Source organism: Mastomys coucha, unplaced genomic scaffold (genome assembly GCF_008632895.1).
Source record: "Mastomys coucha isolate ucsf_1 unplaced genomic scaffold, UCSF_Mcou_1 pScaffold2, whole genome shotgun sequence".
NCBI classification, from domain to species: Eukaryota; Metazoa; Chordata; class Mammalia; order Rodentia; family Muridae; genus Mastomys; species Mastomys coucha.
In genome coordinates, this window is record NW_022196902.1 from 3,975,534 (window position 1) to 3,983,584 (window position 8,051).

Consider the following 8,051-nt stretch of genomic DNA (forward strand, 5'->3'; position numbering starts at 1 on the left):
GGTCAGGGATGGTGATTCCACCTGAAGTTTTTTAATTTTTGAGGACTGTTTCCAATATCCTAGGTTTTTGTTATTCCAGATATGGCTATCACACTCTTGGTGTTTGTTGGTATATTACTGAGCTGTGTACCTTAGAGGCAGAGTGGAATCATAGTGGTAGAGCTTGAGGATGCAGCATATCCTTGGAAGACAATTGCTTCTAGTAGTATTGAAGAGATACTCATTAAATGTGCATGTGCCCTATAATTTTTTGTCTCATTGGAATGAAAAGACAATGAAAAGAATAATATATCTTTTTACTCAGAGCATTTAAGGGTGGGGACCCTTAGTAGCATTAAGAGGCTGAGAATCTTTCTTTTCTCTCTTCTCCATAACAGCTTCTCTTTGCTTCAGAAAGTTAGCAACAGGATGACTAATCTTCTACCAATAAGTTCCCTGTCAATCCACTGAACATAACAAATGGAAGAAAAATATAGTTTTTGTTTGTTAGGTTTGTAATTGTTACTATGTCACAGTCAATTCATTTTCTGACTAACCCATTGAAAGGTAATTAGAGAGTTTTCAGTTATGGACAGGGCAATCTAATTACATAAAAGAGAGGCTGGCATGTGCTGACAGAAGAGGTTATTCATTCATAGAAGTTATAGTTCATAATTTAAGCAGGCATCATATTACACAGACAACAGACATTCATCTTTGTTTTGGTCATTACTTTCAAGTTTAAACAGATTTGATACATACCCTTAGGTGCCTAAACTCAAAAGTTTGCTTTTGACATCACACCTAGTACAAAAGAATTTTGATCAGAGAAGTATTCTCACATGTATCAGTATACATATTCCTAGGAGAATGGTTTCCTCAGTTCTGGAGTCTTCTATGCCATAGGTAGTGTGGCATTAGTATTTTAAAAATGTTTCCTGCAATATCTGTGTAATTGTGTTCTGAACTCCTAGTGCTTACTTTTCTGCACCTAAAATGTGGGAACCACAGGAAAAGCCTTGTTGGCTCTGAGTGACTTTCAGGTCTTCTATGATTATCTTACCCAGTGAAAATGAGTGATGTGGAGAGTGTTTTGTGCCTAAGATTATAGCCAGTTTATGGTCAGCTTTTCTCAACAATTGCAGAATTTGCCTTATTCAGTTCTGGGTTGGCAGTGTAGTGAGTAGTGCCTGGAATATGACAGGTGTTTCCTAAAATTTTGTTGAGTAACTGAATATGTCAGGAAGCATTTTGGCAGTTTAGCTCAAAATATATATAATATTGAGAGACTACTGTGGTCAACTCTAGGCTATAATTTAAGGAAAGGAGATAACTCTTGACAAATAAGGATAAATGAAATTTTATAACTTGAAATTCAGAAAGTATTGTAAGCAGAGAGCAACCAGAACACAGAGGAATCCAAAATAATGGAATGTGTTTTGAATCTTAGTAGGATTTTTTTCTATTTTATATTACATCCCAACTGTACTTTCCCTCTCTCTCCTCCCCTGGTCTCACTCCTGTCCCTTCCCTCTCTCCCAGATCTACCTCCTAAGCCTCAGAGAAAATGTCCTCCCAGGAACATTAACTGAACATTGCATAACAAGCTACAATAAAGCCAGGCACAAACTATAACATCTAGGTTGGATAAGGATAAGGCAACCAAGTGGGAGGAAAAGAGGTAGGCAAAAGAGTCAGGGACAACCCCCAATACCGCTGTTGAGGTCCCCACCAGAACACAAAGCCAGGCCCTTATAGGCTCCCTGATTTCTCTGAGCCATGGGTCCCAGTCAGTTGATTCTATGAGCCTCCTTCTCCTGGTGTACTAACCCCTTTGGTTCCTCCCACACTTCCTTCCCGTACTGCCCATAACTCCCCAAGATCAGTCTATTGTTTGGAACTCTGCATCTGCTCCTATCAGTTGCTGGGTAAGCTCTCTCTCATTTTGGTCTCTTAGATGATAATTCTGATAAGCTCAGGTCTCAGAACACTCTGCAGGCAGGACAAACTGTAGGTCAAAGGTTTAGTGGTGGGGATGGTGTCCCGGTCTGCTCACTTAAGGCCTTGCCTGATTACAGAAGATGGTTGATTCAGGCTCCTTGCCCCCCACTACTAGGAATCTTTGCTAAGGTTACACTCATGGATTCCATCAACTTTCCTTTACATTAGGTTTCTACCTTGTCCATGCAACATCCTCCTAGTCCAGTTCTTTCCCCCAGTATGTTCTCCCTCACTACCACCTGAGCCCTCCTGTTCCCAATCTTACCTTCCTCACACAGTTCCTTCTCAAAACTGATTCTATTTCCTCTTTCCAGGGAGACTTTTGTTCACCCTTAAGCCCTTCTTGTTTCTTAGCCTCTCTGGGTCTGTGGACTGTAGCATGTTTGTGTTTTATTTTATATCTAATATCCATGTATAAGTGAGTACATGAAATTTTTGTCTTTCTGGGACTATGTGAACTCACTCAGGATTATTTTTTTTCTAGTTTCATCCATTTGCCTGCAAATATCATGATGTCATTGTTTTTAACAGCTGAGCAACACTCCATTGTATAAATGTACCATGTTTTCTTTATATATTCTTCAAACTAAATAGTCTAATTAAAAAATGGGGTGGGTACAGATCTAAACAGAGAATTCTCAACAGAGGACTCTCAAGTGTCCGAGAAACATTTAAAGAAAAGTTCAACATCCTTTGCCATCAAAGAAATGCAAATTAAACTGACTTTGAGATTCCATCTTTTACTTGTCAGAATGGCTAAGATTAAAAACTTAAGGGACAGCATGTGCTGGCAAAGATGTGGAACAAGGGAAATACTTCTTCCACTGTTGGTTGGGAGTGCAAACTTGTATAGCCACCTTGGAAGTCAACATGGAAGTTTCTCAGAAAATGAGGAATTGGTCTACCTCAAGACCCAGATATACCCCTCCTGGAGATATACATGATGTTCCATTCTTCCACAAGGACACTTGCTCAACTATATTCATAGCTGCTTTATTCCACAAACTGGAAACAACCTGGTAGGAATTTTTAAAGGTAAAGTAGGATGGGGAAAGAAGCCTTTGCTCTAGAAGAAGTGACGTACTCTGGAGAAATGGAGAAATGGTATGTGATTCACTCACTGCTGAACACATAGGGAGAAGCCAGGCTGAAGCCAGCTAAAGTCAGCTGAAGCCAGCTGAAGCCAAGTCATTCAAAGCCATGGAGATGATTTGGGTCTGATTATAGCTCAGCCTACTGGAATGTGCTTCTTCCCTTTCTTCCTTCCTTCCTTTCTTCCTTCCTCCCTTCTTCCCTTCCTTCCTTTCATCCTCCCTCCCCTCTCTCTTTCTCTTCCTTCCTTCCTTCCTTCCTTGCTTTTTTCTTCCTTCCTTCCTTCCTTCCTTTCTTTCTTTCTTACTTCCTTTCTTTCTTCCTCCCTCCCTCCCTCCCTCCCTCCCTCCTTCCCTCCCTTTCTCCCTCCCTCTCTCTCTCTCTTTCTTTCTTTCTTTCTTTCTTTCTTTCTTTTTCTCTTTCCATCAAATTATGTGGTTTCTATGATGGATGGAATGAATGCCCATGTTGCTAACCCCAATCTGATGATATTAGAAGGCACAACTTGGGAAGTAATTACATATGAAATGTGGTGTTCCCATGGATGGCATTGGTGCACACACAGAAGACAGCCACAGCTTCTCTTGATCCTTATGGAAACAAGAGAACGTGTGAGTTTTAGAAGATGATCCTTTTCATAAATCACTCACCTCTGCATCCATATCTTGGGAGTCCAGCATCCAGAGCACTGATACATCTTTGTTGTCTGTAAATCCCTATTTGTAGGACCTTGAATTTACTAGGACCACTCCTCTATTCTCCAATAGCCCTACCTGAATGTCAATTATATAAAGCAAAGAAAAGCAAAATGCTATCAGTTTGCATTTAAAATCTTCAGAAATTATGTAAGAAGGGCAGTGAGAATATTGTACATTTTCTTTGAATATGAACTTTGATATGGGAGATTACATAAAACATATCTTTGTATTATAGTTTAATATAAATAACTGTTCCAAAGTATCTGCTATCTATGAAATAGAACTATTTGAAAGAACATTTGAAACCCTGAAAAGACTTGCATACTCAGTTTGCATTTTGATATTTAGAATAAGTACAGCAGACAGGACGTTTCATACAATGCATTGGAGACTGTGACAAATAGTTCTCTGAACTTCTATGCATTCTCAGTTTCCTGCCTCTTTCTTTCTTATTTAGGTTACTTCTCAGCAATGATGCATAAGAAATGAAGTCCAAAGCCTTAGAGGCTTTCCTTTGTAGCTATGCTCCCATTTAAGTTGGTGTCTTACAACTGTGACTAATCTGGGTCAACCTTGTCACTTCCTAATTGAATCCCAGAGGGTGACTGTAGTTGCTTCTCGATTTCCTTAGAAAATGATGGGTCTCACACTGGATGTGGTAGGTGGCAATTGGAAGCATATTGTATTATTGAGTCACAGTGTGGAGGGTGGCCACGAGGGAAGGCTACCAGTCGGACTTTGTTTCTTATATAACACTGATAAGAAATCAATATAACAAGGTGAAAAGATGAGGGAAGAATGCAAAGGAGCAGAAAAATTGGGAAGTGAGTAGAATTAGCAGGAAGTCTTAGCTGATTAACTGAGTAAATGAGGAACAGCAAGTGCATAGCAGCTCATATATTTCCTGCCATCTGTTGGTTCAATTCAAATAATTGTATGGGTTATACCAGCTACTTATTGAAGGGCTCATTTTCTCCAAATCTTTCATAACTTAATACTAAATTAGAATATTTGAAAGTGAGAAAAACAAGAAAAAGTAATCAGAGATATTAGCCAAGTTGTTGATCAAGTCTTTGTCTTATTGTCCCCAGAGGCATTGCAGGCATGGCTGCCATGTCACATGTGTGTCAGTAGGTGGCAGAGAAAGGAGAGGGAATGTCTATACTCAGTGTTCTGACCTATGAACATCAGAATGATTAGTAGCCTAACATTCTCTGAAAAAGGAGAGCCTGAGATGACTACTAGGCTGACATCAGGCAGGCCTAGACTGGCACCCAGGACAGAAAGTGTGCTAGAGAGTAGAAGAACCCCACTTGGGACTGTAGACCCTGGGTGGGAGTGAGCCCATGACAGACGACCCTCACAAGAGTCACTGGGACTAGGCAAGGAACCAGCCCAAGACAACCAGAAGCTGTAGTGCCCACAGGAAGCTACCCTGAGATGACCACTAATCCAGCAGCCATAGTGCCCAGACAGGAAGCTACCCTGAGATGACCACTAATCCGGTGATGTGCAGGCCTGGGGGTGGGAATGGGGCAGACCATGTTCAAGATGACCCCTGTTCAAGATGACCCCTGACCAGTGCCATAATGCAGGAATGGGCATAACATTTATGAGACCACTCCTCAGAAGACTTCCAAAAGTCAGAGAACCCCAAGTCCCACTAAAAGGAGCAAGTAAGTGGTGGAGAAATTGAAGAGAAACAGAAGGATGTGGGCACAAAGAAGAGAGGGAGAACTGGAGACACAAGGGTAGTGAGAAACAGCTTAATGTGAGTAGCTGGTGATGCTACCTGGTACCATGGTGGAGTCCTGGCCTGTGATGCCACCAGGATACCTCGTATGGGTCCATGACCCAGTAGCAGCATGGGTCTTTTACCATCGACATCCAGTCAGGCATCCTTAATCTGGGCTGCCATGTGGAGACATAAGGATGTCTGAAGGCTGTGTAGAACTGGTTCCACCCTTACCTGAGTATCCTGGGAAAGCTGGCCCTGGAGGCATGAAAGCAGGAGAGGTAACCCTGTCTCTAGCCAGTTGCAGTACTCTGGAGCACATGGCAGGCCTTGCTCATTCCTCAAGGGAGTTGCAGGTAAGCCTTCCAGGATATGAATATTGGGAACTGTCCCTACCACTTGTCTCCGTATGATGGTATGGTCAAGGGAGACATATTCTCTTCCCTTCTGGCCTTTCACCATCTGAGGCCAGAAGACCTGGCCTTGGGGTCGTGAGAGCAGAAGAGCTGTTCCTAACCCTCACTAGCTGCAACACTTGGGAGAGCAGGCCCTGCACCTCTGCACCTCACCTGGGCAACATGGTAGAGTTGACCCTGGTGGTAGGAGCATAGGCAATCAGACCTCTAAGAACATTAGCATGGGAGAGCTGGTCCCACAACCTGCCTACCATTTGTTGACAGGACCAAAGAAGACATGCCTCCCTCTCTTGTCCTTTGTCAACTACAGCAGGCAGGAGAGCTGGCCCTGAGGTCATCAGAGTGGGAGAACTGGCCACGCCCCTCACCAGCTATAACAATGGGGAGAGTGAGCACTACACCTCCCCTAGGCAGCACGGTAGAGATGGTCCAGGTTACAGTGGTGGCAGGGGAGATTGTTGGTAAGCTGGCCCAGGAGCATGAGAGTGGGAGGGCCAGCAGGCTCACCAGCTCAGATATCTCTCAGGCTAATATCCGGGGCTTTGAATTGACCCACCCTAGCATCTAACCAATCAATGAACAGCTGGAGCGCATGAAGGGTCTGGCCCTATAGATCCAAAACTGCAGGGCAACAATAGGATATCTTAAAAGATTCCCAGTGAAGTTTCGGTATTGACAGAGTAGTATAAGCCTTGTACCAGACCAACACGTAATTGCAATGATTATTTGCAAGCAAAGGCATGTGGACAGTAGGGTATGCTGGGGACGCATTGTAACACACTACATTTGCTATGATGAGATTTTTTTTCTTTGTTGGAGGGGGACGTTGCAAGAATGGAGGGCCATTACAAGGGAAGGGGGAGATGAGTGAAATTGGGGTCCATGATGTGAAATTCACATAGAACCAATACAAAGTTAAAAATATATAGAAAACAAACAAAATGAGTCTTTGTCTATATTAAACTCAGAAAGTTCACTTGCCAGGCAGTTATTGATCACTTAAGAAATTCCCAGTATCTTTTGAGGTATTCACTAGTAGGGTCTTGAACTCTGCCTGCTAGTTTCTGATTTGCTGTTTCTGATCTTATTTTGCAGAATGGAGAGTGGCATAGCTTTAAACAAGATCAAAACTGGATGGTCTACTTGGCTTCCTCAGTCTAATCAATCCTCATCAGAGTTTGCAGAGTGGGAGGGAGTGTGGTCAGAGTTTTTCAAGGCTGCTTACTGCCAGCACAAAATTTGTGTGCCTCAGCAAACTTCCAGCAGAGTCACTGATGCTTACTGTTTTTGTTTCCATCTCTGTGAGGTCATATATTTTAAATTCCCAACTCTTTACTATACTATGTTCTTCAGAATATATTTTACATTGTTACCACATTTTAATGACTAGATTTATTTGTAATTATGTATTATTTCATTTCCTGGGCATGAGCATGTGATAGTTTTCTTTACATTTTCTTTTTTTAACATAGTATTTTTATTGATTATTTGGAAATTTCACACAATGTATCCCAAACGTGTTCACTTCTCAGTCCTCCCAGGTCCAATCCCCCACCCACCCACCCTTGTGACTTCCCTCAAAAGAAAAGAAGAAGAAAAATATACTCACTGGAGTGAGAAAACTGAGCTAGGTTGAATACAGGCTGCAAATTGGCAGTTCAGGAAACTAGGCCTAAGTTTCAGTTTTGCAGAAATGAGAACCGGGATCCAGGAAAGGTCCCATAGTCAGCCAACCACAGACAGAGGGCAACTAATGAGAGGACACCTTGTCATTTGGCCTAAGACACAAGATAGGTAGTCTGAATCAGTAACCACCCTAGAAAGTTCCCAAGATCCCCCCTCCCCCCGGAGATTTGACCAATCACTGAAGCACTCATATCCCTAGATACAGAGCTAACCAATAAAGGTGAAGGTCAAGGTGAAGGGTACATACTCCTACCTGAAATTCCCCTATCCCTGCATAAAAACTGGGCCTGCGAGCCCACTTACTGTCTCCATTTCACTGAGTGGGACCCTTGAATGCAAGAAATTCAGCTGAATAAACACTCTTTGTTTTTGCATACTGTTTGATTTTGGGATCTTTCTTTGGCGATTATTGGACCCTAACAGGACCATGGTCAAACTCCCAAT

General features: G+C 42.3%; 1 non-coding gene across 1 annotated transcript; it reads left to right on the plus strand.

Annotated features, from left to right (window-relative positions):
- The first annotated feature begins 4,850 nt into the window (after window positions 1-4,850).
- On the plus strand, window positions 4,851-4,982 carry LOC116097965. The gene has a single exon (XR_004121629.1). It is a non-coding gene; the product is annotated as a small nucleolar RNA SNORA17 (small nucleolar RNA).
- The last annotated feature ends 3,069 nt before the right edge of the window (window positions 4,983-8,051 follow it).